Source organism: Taeniopygia guttata, chromosome Z (assembly GCF_048771995.1).
Source record: "Taeniopygia guttata chromosome Z, bTaeGut7.mat, whole genome shotgun sequence".
Lineage (NCBI taxonomy): Eukaryota > Metazoa > Chordata > Aves > Passeriformes > Estrildidae > Taeniopygia > Taeniopygia guttata.
In genome coordinates, this window is record NC_133063.1 from 7,055,211 (window position 1) to 7,073,967 (window position 18,757).

An 18,757-nucleotide genomic window follows, 5' to 3' on the forward strand; every position below is an offset into this window, starting at 1 on the left:
AAGAGCAGAATGTACACTGGCAGCCACAGATACACCGTCTGCAAGGACTGACAGCAGCTGGTAGGGTCTCCTGTACCACATGCTGCTCTGCTTTGCTTCCCTGGCACCACCTCATTGTCACAGCTCGGTGCTTTATTTTGCTGTATGTACTTCTGGGTTTGCTACTTGCAACCCCTCAGGGCTTTTTCCTGTTCCACGTCAATGCAAGCAACCATTAGCAAGATGCCACACGGCTTGATCTTCTGTATGTCTAAAATGCAACAAGAAGGATTTTCCATGGACCTAGCAGCACTTTTACTGATTATTCTAGCTGTACAATTGGCTGGGTCCAGAAGTGGACAAGGAGATGATGGGGCAGGGGAGCCGACACAAACGATGGAGCAGTCCTTACAGGTTTGTGATCATGAGGTTTCATAAGCAGTGCTGTTCAGGCTGTGGACTCCCAGTGCTCACCATATGGAAACCTTTTGGGAAAAAGACCCTGTTGGTGGTAGCACATCATCATTGTAGTCCAGATGTTCTAGGCAGCTCTGACAGTCTCACCCCACTGGTGGCAGTAACAGAAGGCAGTGGGACCTGAAGGCACTGGAAGAATGGTGGTCACCCAGAAGGACTTTTGGGGCACCAGGAATTCTGTGGCCAGTGCTGACAAGCCTCTGACTGAGAGAGGCAAAAGCAGATATGTCTTCTGGGAAGCCGGCAGAGAATCACAGGATCATTAGGACTGGAAACAGCCTCCATGATCACTGCGTTTTAGGATCACTGAGTCCAAGCACGAATGTGCTCTGTGTGTCACCTCTGCAGCAATCTGGTCACAGCCCTAGGGTCACTGCAGCCCTTTCCCAGTGTGCCTGTGGTTGTCTCAGATCTTTGCAAACTGCATGGTGCTGTCTGTCTCTGAGCATGGGGCACAGTCAGAGGGGATGGCTGTGCAGCACCAGCATACCTTGTTTTCATACACCCACCAAAAGCCCTGTCTGTGATAATGAACTAAGGAGACAGAGAGCAGCATCTCCTGGAGGATGGGAGATAGGCCAAGAATAACACCCTTTTCTAGACCTTACACTCATTTTTTTTCACCAGAAACTGGACAAATATTTGTGTGCTTTCACTCAGCCAGTGAGTCAGAGGTAGGAATGCAGGACCCCTTCTTGTCCTGTGCTAACATACTGGCTTTGTGTATATCCCTGCTACAACTTGACTATCTATGCCATGGGCATAAAGGAGGATGGGGAAAGGAAACTTTGACAAACCAAGGGAAAGTCCTTCTTGAGTGCAGCCAGGAGCATAGGCCTGGCTCTGGGGTGGGTGTCTGTGGCACCACTGTGCTTGCAACAGGGGCTGACACAATGGTCAGAGCTACCTTTAACAGGGTCATGGAAAAGCAGGATGGCCACTGCTGAGGAAAAGTAGGGAGTCTGCCCTGCCACGGCTTCTTCAGTACTGGCACTCTCCTTTGCTCTGCCAGAGGACTCTTCTGACACCAGCTGACCTCTGGCTTGGCTCCTGGCATTAGTTTCTTGGGGTTTTGTGTCCTCTGCTCCTTGGACGTCAGAGTGAGCTGGACTGGGAAATAATCAACACCTTGGAAATGTTCTCCACTGATGCATTAACTCTTGTGTAAGTGCTTACCTCAGTGCACCTTATGGCAGACACAGGATGGGGGGACCCACACAAACAGTGGTGGTTGCCTCAAGGATATCCTGTAGTTTAATTACAGGCTTTGTTATTTCTCTTCATGTGTTCTAAGCCTATTATTTGCAAATCTCTCTGCATCTGTGTTATTATGGGAGTGGAATTACTCACCTGCCCATCCACCAAGCCATTAAGTGTTTGAGACATTGCCTAAAATTTCCATTTATGACTTCTTCTTCTGAAATGAAGTCCTGATTCTTCAGTCCCTGAAACTGTATGAGATTGCCTTCCTCAGCGGCTTCTCCTATGCCCAGTTTGCACTCATCCACAAATATTGCTAGGCAAGTGTCTACTTTCACCTAATCATTGCATGTTCACCTTCTGGGGAAGTTCAGGGACTGCCTTGGCATGCAGGCTCCACATCAAACCAGGTCTAGTTGCTACTTTGCCCATTATTTATTCCCAAGTGGTGAAAGCAAATGACCCAACTTGTGTTTCCTACTGAGCTTAACCAAGTAACACTTGTGAAGAGAAAAGCTCCTGTTGGTCTCTGCCTCACTTTCAGCTGCAAAAGGCCATCTGAAGAACCTTGACAGCCTTCTCTCCCTTATGATCTTCCCATCGCACCAACCCACCAGAGTAGTTAACTTTTCCTTTTTGTATGCCAGTAGGTGGCATTGCTTACTCTCTTAAATGCCCAAAAGTTAAACAAAACATTCGGCCAAGCCTTTAGAAGTAGTACCTAGTTTGAAAGTCACGGCCTTTCCCAACACTGCAGCAGCTTCCAAATCCAGCATCTAAATTTTGGCTGGAAATCAGCCTGGTTTCTAGCCCAAAGAGGAGTGAGGTTGTGTTAGTGCTTCCCTGGTGAAATTACAGGAACAGAAGAATTGGGTAGTTTAATGTCATAACATGATAAATGTGTGAACAAGGTGGCATGGTAAGATTACACATGATATGATAGAACAGCAGTCCATGGCCTTGGCACTGCTACAGGGGTGTGCTGCTGCATTCTGCTCAATGGAGCCATGCCACTGGCAATTACAGCTCCATCTTGTGCTGCTCTGTAACCCTGATTGCAATCATGTTATGTCACTCCGTGGCACAGATTGACAAAGATGGGGCCTTGCCATCTTTCTCCCTTTGAAAAACCATTTTCTGTCCTGAAAATACAGCACATGGGACATCATCTCTTCGTCACAGCAAGACTGGAGAGATTTTCCCAAGTGGTTGTTGAAAGTTCCTGGCCCTGCAAATGCAGGTTTGCTGAGAATCAGCACTCCAGGAAAGAGGGCTTGGCAGGCTGGGGATGGCTATGGTGTCATCACAGGAGATCACTCCCTACAGGCTCCTGGAGAGGGGTGGTGTATGAGGAGAAAGGCAAGCAGCACAAAGGCAATTGGAAGTCTAAATGCAAACTGCCTTCGGTGTTGTCTTGCATCCAGGAAAAATTACACAGACACATACATGACTCCAGGGTAAACTTCAGCCTCTCTTATCTCTTTGTGAGCAAGGAGTCTCCTGGAGGACTCAGAGTGCTCAATACTACCAGATTAGATTTATGAGCAGAAGACATATCCTTGTTGTCTGAAATGGATAGGATGTGTGACCTACCCAAGATCACCCTGGACACCAGCCTCAAGCAAGGGGCTGACCATCTTGCAGTTCATGCTGGCTCAGGGAAGTGGAGGTCCAGGAACAGCTTTTATCCAGTCATTTCTGTGTCATCACATGGCAGGTTGGGATGTGCACGTTGCACTGCTCATGTGCTCTGTGCTGAGCACGCTGAGCTCACCTGCTGCCAGAGGACAGTGCACAGAAATGTTGAGCAGCTTGGCCCTGGAACACTGCACAGTACCCCGTGCCAATGCTTTAGCTCCAGTACCCAGGATGACTCTGCCTTTGTTTACAGCAGGTGAACCACTGTTTTCTGAATTATGCATGGCATCTGACACAAATCAGGCAAATATGGAATATTGATTGCGTATTGTGCAATCTGCCCATGGCAAAGGCAAACAGGCCATTCCTGGCTCTACAGTGATCTTCTCATGCTACATGATGTCCCTGTTTTCTGATTAGGAACAGCTTGGGAGGGTGCATGTCTGCTCTTTCAGGAGTTCAAATAGCTCCAATGGACCAGACCTTACATAATCTCTCCTGTGCCAGTGGGATCCTTGATCCAGTAAGTGGCATCTCTTGGTCTTGCTGGAGTAGGAGTGTGTCTTATCTGGCCAGGGAACCTAAGCCGTGTGGGAAACACCCCATCAGGAACTCTAAGTCACTAAGGCAGTGACTTTAGGACCTTCTTCTCTTCCCCCATACCTGAAAGGTTATATGTTCTACTTCTTGCCTCAAATTGCTGACTAGAAGTGATGGTTTTGGCCCCTGAACATCAGCTGTGCAGCAAGAGCAAGGCATAGAGAATGCATTTCAGGTATCACATGACCATTATTAAATACCTTTCGGTTTGTTTCATAATATTCCTTTGTTCCAGAATGAAGATTCCTGAGTGACAAATATAATTAGCATCAGGTGATGTTCACTGTATATTAAAACATTTTTTTATTCCATTGTATATAATTTCTAGGGAGCCTACTTACACTACATTTTTGTGATTTATTTTTAAATTATGGCAAAGCACTAGAGTCTATTCTTCTCCGAAAGTGATGTATGACAAGCTGTGGGATGTTCTCCTGAGCGGATTCAGACTGTCTTCTTACGTGGTCACTTTACCATTTTTGGTTGCAGACTCTCACAAGAAAATTTGAGAGCAATTCAGATTCCTAAACACATGTACCCAGCAACATTTTAGATGGATCCAGAGTGTCCAAACTCTCCATTCAAAATAGTGGAGAAATCTGGTGTGGCACCTGTGGGTCCATAGGATTCACAGGCTATTGACTGCAGAGGAAATTGGCCCTATAGGCTCATAATTTCCATATTCTATGTCACACACTTTTTTTTTTTTTTCTGCAGTTAAGGAATTCAGCTCCTCCATCTGTGGTCATAATGGTCTTGGCTGCAAATCTCACTGGTCAGTCTGCTGTGGACAGGCCTATTCCTTTGATTAAGAGAGTCCTTCTGAGGCAGCAGCAGCAGCAGCACAAAATGTGTGATGTCTCCTCTTCAGACTTGGCTGGGAGCCTGTTCTGCTGTTTGATATGAACTTAGGACCTCACTTGAGTCCTGAAAGTTAAAAAAAATCCCACCCAGCAGCAGAAAATGATACGAATGACAAATTGTTCTAACACTCTGTGTCCCCCTGAAAGACTATGTGACTATTGCATTTGCAGCCAATGGGTTCATTCGAAGAAAGAAGAAGCTGGTCAGGATATACCACAGAGAAGGACCTGGGGGTTGTTTTGTACCTCTAATCAATGAATTCCAGAAATCTCTTCTTCCATTTATAGCCTGTTTCCGTGCACTGTCATTGACCTGAGTTGTGCCAGATGCATCTGGTTGCACCATGCTAGAACTTGGAGGTGCTGTCTGAGACTGGGGTCCTCTTTCTGCTATTTTCACATGCTACACACATAGTGAAAGGATTTTTCAATGTCCTTGAGGTCTAGTGTCATTGCAGGTCCCCAGCCAGGTAATAACTATCATTGACTCCATGATTCTCAGAAAGCTGATTAATCTCTTTATTATACTAAGTAAGAAACCCTTCCACCAACAGCCACAACTGCAGTCCAAACACCATCACCATTGGCCAGTCAAGAAACCACCCTTTGGTAAACAAATCTCCATAATGCATTCCACGTGTTCACAACAACAGATCTTCACGAGTGGAGATAAGAATTATTTATCATTCTTTTCTCTGATCTTCTCACAGCCTTCCCCAGGACAATGCATGGGAGAGTTGTGTGTTGCCCTCTGTAGCCAGGGAGCTCAGGTTTTCTTGAGCACAAAACCAGAGACCCAACCTCTTATCAAATCATGACAGGAGCAATGGAGTTCCTTTGAACTGAGTTTCGAGGGTTTTTTCCTTCCGTTCAGGAGCAAGTCCTTCTAAGGCCATGTTAGCTATTGGTAATGAGTTGCCATGGCTGTGTTTGGCAAGGAGCTGTGTGTTTTCAGAGCAGTGCAAGAATGCACATGGAACATGCCTGTGATTGCTCTTCTCCTAGAAATACCAATTGGCCAAGAACCTCAGCTGTGTAGTGCTGTGAATCTCAGTGTGACTCCCGCAGAGTCTGGCAGATAAAAGACCCAAGGGAGGAAACTGAGGCATAGAGAAATGTTTCATCTCTTTCGATAGTGTTTGTGGCTCCAGAGTGGGAGAAAGTGGTACAAGATCTTCTGTCCATAATGAACATTTTGTGTCAGTGTGTGTGTCATGCATTAGCAGTTTTAGTGACTGAGTTCTTTCAGATTAAGTTTGAAATTAAGATTTGCCCCATGCTATCCTTTCTCCTTCCAGGGTCATGTCATATAGTCTTTCAGCACCTCTGTAGGACTGTACAAATGTATTTCAGTTCCTGAGGGCCACAAATTCTTCAACAGCTCACCACAAAAATAATACCTTTCAGTATTCACTGAAAGGCCACATCTGCTCCTTCCTGCAGACCTGAAATGCCCATAACCAAGGCTTGCAGGGGATGCTTCTGAGAAAAGGTATGAAACAGAATTACTCCAGAGAATTTTACAGTCTCAATATTGAACATTATACCTGACCTGAAGGTAGGATTTGGGATTACTTGCTTTAGGACAGGGGTTGCTTGCTTCCAGTAGCTTTAAGACTTTGCTTTATCCACAGTATAGTAACTTGTCCAGGGTCAGTTTGGTTACAGTAAGAACCTGATGGCTGAAAGAGAAGGATGTACAGGATGTAAAGTAGTGAATTGTTCTAACAGTGTGTTTGTTAGATACTGATCAACCCCATTGGAATAAATTCTCCTGCAGCAGATGACCTTCCTGAGGCAAAAACATATTAAGAAATATTTCTGAACTTCTTAGCTTGCATTTAATTTAAGTAATAATGAAGAAAATTTAAAATAGATCAGGACTAGCAATATGTTTCGTAATTTGTGTAATACTGTCTTTCTCCTAACTGTACACTAGGGATGAATGGTAGGAGTTTATGTCCTATTGCAAAATTAACCAATTTATGCTGTTCTTTCCTGAATTTTCACAACAGTCTGGATACTTCTGTAGCACAATGATGGTCTTCTATCTGAAGATTTTTGATTCTTCTTTCACATTTCACATTTCACTGCTTATGATACAGACTTAGGGGAATGCCTGCACCTCCTTTACCTTTAACTTGCTGTCTTGTCAGTAGCTGCCAAGAGGGTTCCTCCTTTATCTTTTGTAGGTAATGATGTATGTATTGGGGCTGCAAACTCTTTTTTAATTTCTCAGTATTTCTGTGCTCTCACCTGGTATAACAGGAATACTCTTGAGTTCCTTGTCGAGGGCATGGAAAATCAGTAACAGATTTCCAAGACCTCTATGTCCTTTTAACAGTCATGTCTGAACACCCAGCCTGAAACATACAGGAGCTTCCATGCTTTTCCTGCAGACAGTTCCTTCCTTAATGGCCTGTTTGCCTTTGATACTGTCTAGTGATGCAGAGTTAATCCATAATAGTTAATGGATTTAGGTGCCCAGCTTAGAAATAAATGTATGTCAAGGAATCCCCTAAGAAACAGTGAAACCTCTCATTTCTCAGTATGAGTTATGTGTCTTGACATCCAATTTCACATAGACTACCGTGAGAGAACTCTCTGATTTGAATAAGGCCCTAAAATGGCTTTGTTTTCCAGATCATCAGATCCTGTGTGTAATCTAAGAAAAACAACTGGAACTTTCCTCTCACTGAATTAAATCTTGTGTTTGACTTTCTGGGAGTTGAATTATATTCTTAAGGGACAAGGAGCAAGGGAAAAATTTAGAAGACAGCTGCCAAAAGTTGGTGGCAGGGACTTGAGTAGGTGGAGGAATAGCAGCAGAGTCATCTTTCTCCCAGAGAGTTGTTCCAGTTGACTCTCTTGGGGTTTGCAGGGCTGACCATGTGAGTGGGAAGGGCTGCAGTGCCGACTGATTGCCATGGCATTTCAGGGCTTGGAGGGGCTTAAAGTGGTGAGTACTGGCCCTTTGTGGGGGAAGAAGGGGAAAACATGCAAGACATGATACTCTGGCACGTTTTCTGCTCGTTTCTCAGCAGGCCTCACTGGGTGGTCTTCAGTCAGCCGAAGTCGTATGAGGTTGGTGTGTTTCCAGTCAGATGAGCAGAAATGCTTCGCTGTAATAAGTCTGTGCTGGATCAGGACATTTCTGTGTAAGGACATGAAGGACTTTGAAGGCCCTCCTTGAAACTCATTATGAGGATTCACAGGAAAGGTATCCAATAACCAAGTGAGTTGCCCCCATAAGCCTGTGTGGAAACAGACACAAACATTGGAGACAAAATGCCCAGACCCAAGAAATGAATGGGAAGTCTCAGAGCATGGTGAGGACATGCTGCAGCTGTATTCAAGGAGAATTTTTACAATGGAGTGTTTTCAGAATTGCCTCAAATACTTGTCCCCAAAGCTGCACCAGTTCCCAGGTTCACCACAGAGGGATGGTGCTTGCAGGATGTAGATAATCATCTGCCATGGATGCTGAGTTCCATTTAGCAATCACTTGGCAAGGCTGGCTGCAGTGCAAGCACAGTTCATGCAATTCCAACTGTGTACTCTCTCCAGGGTATTGTGTCATGCAGGAAAGGCCTCTAACTTTTTAAAAAGGTCATGATTAGACTCCTAAGGGACTGAGATAGCCCTTTTCTATCCTTGGGGAAGAGGCTGATTTTCCAGTGAATGTGGGTGTAGATAGAGGAAGGATGGTGTAAGGTCTTGGAACAAAACATCAGACTGGGGTTTAAACAAGTTCGAGGCTAGAGGGGAATAGGCCTGATTCTCCTCTTGGTTATTATGCAGTTATTTACTGAGATGGTTTACCCAAGTGCAAAGACCCTTAAACACAAGTTTGGCTTTACTGTGTTAAAAAAGAAGGATATTAAATGAGAATGAGGCAGGAAAAAGGTGATCAGCACAAGAAAAGATTAGACAAAGGGATGTATTCCTGCAATACAGACCTCTATGAGACCAGATTAGAGAAGGCTTTGTCACATGAGGAAGAACTCAAAAGCTGAATTTACAACGTATATATTTTTATTCTCAGCAGGATTTTTAAATTTAGCAAGAAACAAATCTTTTTCCATGTCCCCTGATTTGACCACGTATCTGGAGAATTTTAAAAGATGAGACATCTTTCCAGCTTGTGCAGCCATTACACACAAAGCAAGTGAATTGATCCTACTTGAATTCCTGCTAGGTAGATGGGAAGCCACTTTTGTGGCATACAGATGTTGTAAGAATTATTTGCCAAAGAAAGTGGCAACTATCTGCATGAATCTGCTGCATCTTCTGAAGTACTGGAACTTCAGCATCTTTTTTTTTTCATGGCATGTTTCACTGACGTATTTCAGCAGCCCCCAGCAGGAAACTTACGCTGTTCCCTGTTCAGTCCATGCTCCCAGCTCTGTGCTTCAACAATACCAAAACCTACCCACAGGCTGGGCTGGGAGTAATGAGCCTGTTCCCTTGCAAACCATATTGGGATAATCTGTAATTCCTCTTCAAGGAGATACCAGACTTTGTTTCCACATGTGTAAAGCCATCGTTGTAGAAAGAGGGAAATCTGGCCAGGAAAAAAGCCATATAGTAAAAGGTCTTGTTTCACTGTAAGGAAACCTTTGCCACGTATTGCAAGGTTACTAGTAGCTAATTAGAGCTGACTTAAACAGTATTTAGTGTGTAATTCCAGAAGAAAATACTTTTTAACAGAGAGCAAATACAACAATTACACAGTGTCAAATTATAAATTATCATTTATATTTTTCATGTATTTGCATTTTCAGATTGTGTTTCCAGAATTTTAAAGTTTATGCTGATGTTATAAAAATGTGGCAATGACTTTTTGGGTATATATATTTTATTTTAGATAAAAAATATTTTTTTAAATGCTACCTTTTCTTTTTCCTTCAGAAAAATGACAGTGGGAAAGGAAAAAAAAAAATTGACATTTCTGTCTAAGACCAAACACGAATACTTCTTAAAACCACCAGTGATCAATAAAATAAAATAAAATAAAATAAAAGCAAAAAAAAATTCATTATTCAAATTTAATTTCAAGGGCCGGGTGATCATTTCCATTTTTACTCCTTAAAAACAATTTTAAAAGAAGATTATAAACCAGAATTTTTTTTAAAAGCCGTGTTTTGCTTTAAAAGTGTCAAAACAAAAAGGTTGGATGGAATTACTTTTTAATCTTGAGCAATTTAGTTAATTCAACCCAAAAGTGCAAAATACTGTGATTTTGTCATAGCCTAACTTCTCAAAGCCAAGAACTATTTAGGCTGAAAATAGTTTGCTGATCTCTACCTCGGCCTCAAAAGAGAAGCCTGCAGCTGTTTCATCGGGAATTATCCATGGAGCACTGAGTCCTTCCTTTACCATGCCTAATCAGCCCCAAATTTGCCTTAATCCATTAGCTTTGTTTGCTCTGTTGTCTGTCTCTTCTTTATCTCGGGAAGGAATAAAGGTGACAGCCCAGAACCAAACAGTGGACGACTGTCCTCTTCAATTGCTTGCAAAGCAACTCACTGGGTAGTTTTTCCCTCTAATCAAAGTCCTGTAATGCCCCTAAAACACAAGGAAAGAATTTGTTCAGATCTCCTTTGTGTGAAAGGAAAATTTTATATAGGAATTGGTTTTCCCATGTTCACTAATGGAAGCGCCTTTCAGGATTCTTTTCTTTTCTTTTCTTTTCTTTTCTTTTCTTTTCTTTTCTTTTCTTTTCTTTTCTTTTCTTTTCTTTTCTTTTCTTTTCTTTTCTTTTCTTTTCTTTTCTTTTCTTTTCTTTTCTTTTCTTTTCTTTTCTTTTCTTTTCTTTTCTCTTCTCTTCTCTTCTCTTCTCTTCTCTTCTCTTCTCTTCTCTTCTCTTCTCTTCTCTTCTCTTCTCTTCTCTTCTCTTCTCTTCTCTTCTCTTCTCTTTTCCTTTTCCTTTTCCTTTTCCTTTTCCTTTTCCTTTTCCTTTTCCTTTTCCTTTTCCTTTTCCTTTTCCTTTTCCTTTTCCTTTTCCTTTTCCTTTTCCTTTTCCTTTTCTTTTCTTTTTCTTTTTCTTTTTCTTTTTCTTTTTCTTTTTCTTTTTCTTTTTCTTTTTCTTTTTCTTTTTCTTTTTCTTTTTCTTTTTCTTTTTCTTTTTCTTTTTCTTTTTCTTTTTCTTTTTCTTTTTCTTTTTCTTTTTCCTTTCTTTTTTCTTCTTTCTTTTCCTTTCCTTTCCTTTCTTTTCTCTCAAGACAGTCAAGGAAAAGAAATACGGGCATAAATACAGCAATTTAAAAAACCCAGCCCTGCTTGGCTGAGAGGACAAACCACAATGCCCAGATATGAACTACTGGAGGAGTCAGAGAGTGGTTTTCCACTAATTTGCTCACCAATATAAATAAATGATAAAAGAGAGAGATAAGCAAACAAGAGAAAATCAGTGGCAGCTTATGAACAATTCACTAGTCCTAAAAGGGGTTGAATATTTCAGGAATGAGGGCATATTTTATAGAAGCAGGTAGTTTATGAAAGACTCGCTTTCCAGTCCCGCTTACGACTCAGAGCTTGCATTACAGATGAGTAAATATTTAGCCTTCATGGCCACAAAGGTTTGATGTTGAGAATGTTAAACCTTAAAGACCGGAAGGCAAATAAAAAATACCCTAGCATTTGTCCTTTGAAACAAAACAAAGAAAGCCTAGCAGTTTTTAAGCTATACTCAAGTTAAGGCATCCAAGGGGAGCTGAGCAGTAAGACTGAACACCAAGAAGGCTTCTCGGTAGTCTGTGGGAAATTTTGTTCAAAAGAAAATTTTGTCATGTTTATATCAAAGTGGCCTCAGGAAAGCCTCAGGAAAGTGCTTGGAGGAACACATAAATATTCCTCCAACAGTGGAGAGTTAATAATTTGTTTTCACTGGAGAGGAAAAGCCTAGCTCCAGCACACAGGCCTTGGTGCACCGTGGCTGTGTTGGCTGAAGCAGCATTTACCCTCTGTACCCTCTGGTGTGCTCCTGTGCCCAGCAAAAACTCAGCTTTGGTCTGGGGGGGTCCTTAGTCAAAGAGAGTTTTCACTGCTTCCACAGCCCCACCTCAGTTGCCTGAGTCCCCTCACTGTGTTCACTGGGAGCTTCATGTGATTTTATTTACCCCTGAGTTTTAGGTAAAAAACAAAAAACCAAAACCAAAACCAAAACCAAAACCAAAACCAAACCAAAACAAAACCCAAAAAACAAAAAACACAAAACAAACAAACAAACAAACAAAAAAACCCTTTTTGTTTGCCTTAGGTCGAAAAATGCGTTTTTATGTTCCTGCATGCAGTGGACTGGAAGCCTCAGCTCCTACACCAATATAAAGTAATACCTAAGGATGTGAACCACTTTAAATCCTAACACTGGAAAATTTGAGGAAGAAGTGGACTCAATAACAAAGGAACCAATAAATTAGAAGAGCTGCATTCCCAGAGTTCTCATGGCATCACACAGATCGAAAATCAAGTTCACATATCTCTTATTATTTAACAGGAATTCCTAAAATTCCTGCAGGATAAGTAATTTGAAACAACCCACAGAGCTATTTTGCTTGTTTCCTGGGGCAAATTTATGTCACAGTTTGGTAGTTACAATGTTATCAGCTGCCTTGGAAAAACAGGCTCTGCTAATGTGACCATTACCTAATTCATGCCTGGAGTCTGATCCTTGGAGATTTCTAAGCCTTTTAGTGATCCCTTGAATGGCCTCTTTATAACTTTAAACACAGGGACATTTAGTCAGGTGGCTGCCATAGTAGGAAAACAGGAAGGTGTATAAGAATAACCATTTTTGTTTGATGTCCTACCATCTGCACAACTGCAGACTTGTGTATAAACACACATGACTACTTTTTCATCACTGCACGTGAAAACAAAAATTATCCAAGACTCCCTGGGAGATGGGAGTTTAGAGGAGATTAAAAGTAGTGGTAGAGCTGATACCTGTGTCTTCCAGAGGAGATGAAGGAAGAAAAAACTTTTCCTTCTTTTCAGTTGTTTTTTCCTGATTTTACATCCCTTAGGAAGGACATTAAGTGAGGGGGCTGCCCTGCTGAGGGCAGTCTGTGCTTTGGGTTTCTTTATGCACCTCACTTTGAAAACAGCCTTGGGGCAAGCCTCTTCAATCTTTGGTGCCTCAGCTTCTCACTCTTGTGAAATGCTTACACGTGGCCTTAGGGGCTGCAGAGGGTGGTTTCCTCTCACCCTGTCCCCACTGCCGCCTGTTGGGAATCCCACGGGAGTGCTGAGGCACAGCCGCAGTGAGCCAGGAGGAAGGTGGTGTCTGAGACCATCAAATCAGCCAAATTCCATCTGCTCTGTGTCTGCTCCGGCTGGTGGAGAGGGCCCTGAAGGGGACAGGCTGTCCTTCCAGCTTCCAAGGCTGCCCTTGGCAGGCAGGGCTGGTGCCCCTGGGTCCCAGGAGCTGGAAGTGTGCCTTGTCTGTGACGTGTTTTGGGGCAATGTCTTCAATGGCAGGCGCTGACTTGCGCAGTCCATGCGACAAACTCGGCACTCTGCAACTTTAAAAACCGAAAAAAGCTTTGCCAGATTTGTGGCTGTAGATGACAATCATGGCTTATTTGGAGCCCTAGAGGCCAAGTTGATGTACTTCCCTCACAAACTGTCTCTAAAAAAAGGTCCCCAGCGAAAATGTGATTTTCCAATCTGGAGAATCCTGTCTGTGGGATCTGCAGACCCCTGTGACCAGGGACTCTGCTCATTTTTCAGGTTTCTCCCATAGTTTGCACTGTGCTTGGAGTTGAGGGATGAATAGTGAGATCTTATTGCTGTGGCCCTTGTCCTTCCTCTCCCCTTCTCCTCTTCCTTTTGTCTTCCCTTTGTTGTTTTGTCTTAGTTGTGGCAGGAGTATCTCTGGGACAGTGACTGCAGCTACTTGTGTTTCTGAAAATGTCAGCATACTTGTCAAGATAGTGAAGTAATGCAATGAAAGAAGTAGGTGGAAATAAATACTATTTCCTGTTTGCTTACTTATGGCAAATAGAATAGATCAGTCAGGGAAATTTTACTGTACATAAACTCACTAACTAACTACATAAACTAATTTTTCTGGTCATAGTTTGAAGGCAAATCATTAACTGAGCTCAGGCTTTGCTTGAAATCTTTTAAACATCCATGAGAAGAAAAATTCATATCTATAAAGGTTAGGGGCACAAAATCACTGCAGGATTTCTCTGTAGCTTCTGGAGGCACTGCACAAGTGTGCTTTGACTGCAGGCACACTGAACTGTCCTTTGGGGAGCACACCTCTCACTCCATGAGCACTGGGTTTGGATGTCCACAGCAGGAGTCTTGGGCCAAGGGGGCGTTTTTACTTACCAGTTGCAAAACTCCAAAGAAGCAATGCTAAGTCGGCCAAAACTTTAAATGAAGATTAAAACAAATCCCCTTGGGGATGAGATGGAAATGTCAGCCCAAGGATGAATCTGTTCTCAGTAAGTTGCAAGCAAGTGAAGGAGATACAAGTTGGAATCCAGCCTTGGCCGCACCACACACCATCTGTCACCCTTATAGATTGAAATAAAGGAAAAGCAGAGAGCCTGCAATTATTCTCTCCCTTGCTGGGTAGCCCAGAGGCCAGAGAAGTGGATTCTCTTCCCTGATACATTCCTTGCGACAGAAATGACAGATTAATTTTCCCACAGTGGTGTTGCTGTGCATTGCTCTCTAATCCTACTCACTCTCCTCTTGGCAAGCAGGAGCACAGACTGCCAGGCTGGGACCTGAGTGAGAAGGCTCTCTTCCCAGGATTAGAGATACAGATATAGCAAATTGCAGGAGAAGAACAGGAGAGAACAGGAGATGCTGAAGTCTGTCCACTAGGCACACTGCTGGCAAAATGCAGGAACTTGCTTCTGCCCTTACAAACACCTGAGCACAGCTAGTGCTGAATGCTTAGTCAGGCAAAATGTCTTCTCTCTCTCCTTCTCCCCCATGCCCTTGCACATTTTCGTAACCTCACAAAAGTTTCAGACAACGTCATCTTTAACCTACTGCAGGCAGGACTCGGGAGCCACGTGAGGAACAGCGAGGGGAGATCAGAACACCAGCCCCATGGCCAATGAATGGGGGACTTGGACTACACTCCCCTACACGCCACCCCAAACAGGGTGCTGGAATGTCTCTCCCTTGGCATTGCATTTTGAAAGATGTGTCTGGCAAGACAGCTAGCTGACTTTGGCAGGCACTGCAATTAGTGTGATAATTAATTAAAGAGCAGTTGAGAAAAATCACAGCACGAGGTTACTCCACAACCAGATCCACAACTCACTACCAGAGCAAGGCATCCTGCTCTGTTCCATATCTCTATTTTTTTTTAAAGGAGTTAGTAGCTTCCATAGTGCACTGGAGTGGGATGAAGAGGAATTAATCCTTGTGCTAATCAGTGAGAGGACCTTGTCTGTGAGATAAGACAACCTGGGAACAGAACAGCAAGTGATATCAGAGCAATAGAAAGGACAAGTATGGCAAGACATAACAGCTAAAGGCTGTTTTACACAAGCCTCCTCTTGTTTCATATGTGACACCGAAGACTGGAGGAACCTCTCTGCGGAGCAGAGAGTGAGCAGGAGGAACAGCTGTCCTGTCTATTGCAGAGCTGCAGCTGCTGCATAGCTCCCTGTATTTCTATGCCTTCAGCTGGGCTAGTGAAGGCACACATATTATGTTCCTAAGGAGACACCCAGGCTGCTCCTGCTGCCACCTTTCCCATCTGCCCATTTAGGGAGGTTTGGGATAACCACCACACACAGGTTTTGGTGCAACTCTAGCTCTCACCTGCCTGCACTCCTGCCTGTCCCTGGGCTGTGCCTGCCCCTGCTGAGAGGTACCAGCAGTCCTTGCTCGCTGCCGGTGTGGAAAAGCAGCCAAATGCTGAGCCACCAAACAGGTCTGCTGTGGGTGTGGGTGGGACAGGCTCAGTAGTTACCCTCAAGCCTCTGGGTGTCTTGATGTTGTGTTGCTCCTTACTTGAAGCAAACAGGCTCAGCCCAGGATGAGAGGACTTCTGCTGCATATAAAGTTATTACTGTAGCCCACTTAGGGGTTATTGAAACAGGCATGGAAGAGTAATTTTTTTTATTCTCAAACTGGAGTTTCATTAAAAATGGCTGATTTGCAGAAAAATACATTTTAAAAAAACATTGATATCTTTGAAAAAGTAAAAGTAGGAGAAAAGGATCCCTTTTTCTTTGTTTCTTCAAACTTATTAATACAGACACAATATGGAAGCTTATGCCGAGCTTTCGGCTTTATTTTCACTATTTTTCTTCTGAGTGGGGAAACAAAAAATTCATGTATATACAGAATGAAAAAAACAGTCTTCTTGATTGTATTTCTTAGTGAGAAGGAGACCAGACTGTTTTCTGCCTGTTTCTAAGCAGATACTTTTGTTGGAAGACTTCTCACCCTCAGTTATTACATCTTTTATGTTAAAGCAGTACAAAAACATTTGAAGTGTCACATTATGTCAGCCCTCTTCCCTTCTCACTGTGCTTCAAGCTGTCTTTGGAGCATTGTTGTGGAAATTAAATTTTCTGGCTGGTTCTCCCCTTGCTTGTTGTTGTGTGAGGCCAGTGAGTTTTCTGCACCGCAGTGCTGCCCATGTAGTGTTGGAGACACTTCTGGCTTGCTTTTACTTTAACCTTCTACATGGTCTGTGGGTGCAAGCACCAGTCCAGTTATGCAACTTCTCTCTTCACTGTCCAGGCTTTCCCCAGTCCTTGTTAGAAGCAATGTATTTTAGCTCTCACTACAGTACCTTCCACCCACTTTGGAGTCCATGAATACTATAAATCAGGCTCTGTTTTACAGACAGAGCTTTGCTTTCCCCTCTGGGATTCTGTATTTCACAGAGGAAGAGGAACTCAAGTCCAGTTAGTGATTGCACTGAAGCACCTTGAGCTGATGCCATGAAGCTTCTTTTCCATCTAATCATGATTATCTGGAAGGGAAAAAAGGTTATTAAATGTTGGAAAATGTGCTATGTCCCATCTATTTCAGATTATTTTATATCTGCGCTTACAACAGACTTAGACAATTTGTTCAAGATTCAAGAAACTAAAATTATCCCCTTCCCCCATCTTTCATCACTTGAAAGGTTTCTTTTAGCATTTTGTTTTAAATCTTCCTTATTTTCTTTTTATTTTCTTTCTTATATTTCTGTAATTTGTTGGACACTTTGCATAACCCTTTCTTAAATATGTAACTATGTCTTGAAGTGAGGCATGGGCATGAAGAAAAAATTATGCAAACAAGCGTTTTCAGTGTAACAAATTAGATTTCATTCTGTGTAAATCCATTGCCTCTCCTTGCAATTGATGGGTTTCACAAGCTGTATTGGGAGTTAACTGTAAGTTTGATTACAGCCCCGTGGATTTACAGACAGGGCCAGCAATCTATCCAGAGCTGGTATGCCAAACATTGCCACTGCTCCTTTCTACCTGATCCTATAAGCAGTTAAAACTACACTATTTCTTTTCCCACTAACTTAACATAATATGTAATATTGTAAGCCTTTTTTTTTTCTTTTTTTTTCCTGCATGGACATGGATGTAGTTGTGTAAATCAGGAGACTTCATATTCTGTTTTGCTCTGATGGGTAGGTAGCATCACCTGTAATTAGGGTGACCTGACACAGCCTGCCTCAAAGTATTAGTTCTTTTAGTTTGCCATATGGTGCCATCAGGGAATGAAATTTTCTGGGAAGGATGTCTGACCCGAGATAGAGTCAGGCTGATTTCTAAGGGGGAAATTACGCTATAGAATTTCAACCAAATTAGATCAAGAGAAATGCATTGTTTAGTCCACACTTGGGGAAAAGAAAGACATGAAAAAGTTCTTGCTATTGTTTTGACAAGAGGGTCTCACACACTGTGTGTCAGAGGATATGCTCAGTACTTAGCAAGCTGCAGCACAAATCATATTTTTCCCCGCTCACATCACCACCATCCTCTGGGGAGGAAGGCTGGTCTCTCCTGCCTCTTCACGTCCAATCCCCTGTTTGGACTCCCAGCCTCTCTCCCTGCCTCACACATTGTGTTAGCCCCCTCCTCTTCCTGCCACTCAGTTGTCTCGAAAAGTCTCAGCATGAACAGTTTGTACCCTCACTAAATTCTTCTGATGCCTTCTGGATATAAATAGGGACTACTGATGGAGGAAACTCTAGTTGTGTCTTGGGGAAAATGTATTCTCACTTATAGATCTTACTTGTCTTTTAGTGGAATCTAAAGTTGGAAAGGTGACCCAGTACTACTTCTACACTTCAGCAATCTCTTATTGAACAATCTCACTAATATAAACCAGATATGTTTTAGTCTCCAAAGGTGTCTGGTATGAAAAAGATCTGTTGCCCTTAAAGTGAATCCCATTTGCTTCACATTGCAAAACCCAGGGAGTCCTCATTCCCTGTGTAATAAGCTTCTTTATGAAGCTGCACCTTTGGCAACAAACTGCACAATGAAATGAAAACTGGTATTGTTATTAAATTAATGTCCTTACATAACTGATCTTTCACCCAGTGGCTGCCAACGCAGATCTCAGTGCAAACCACATTTCTGAGAGGAGAGCAGAGAGAGCTGAAGAGCTCAAGGAATCAATTTTTTTTTATTTCTCAGGAGCACAGATGCAATCTCCAGTGAATTAATATTTTCTCCAAACTTGTATCCCTTCGAGTGCTGGCAAAACAAGGTCTTGGCAAAGACTTTTCAAGGGAACAGCAGAAGGCCCCATGTGAGCACTGTACAGAAAATGCAGTTGGCTGCTGGTTACCGGTGCAAAAGCAGGAATGGGAAGAAGACCCCAGCAGGGGTATAGCAGAGCTGGGTCACCACAGGCAGGAAGGACCTAGGGGGTGAAATGTCGCATCCTGGCTGGGTGGGCTGTGGGAGCCAGGCCCAAGGAGGGCTCGGAGCCAAGGGGTCTATGCACGCCGTGCCGAGCCGGGGCCGTGCCATCCCGTTCCATGCCATGCCATGCCA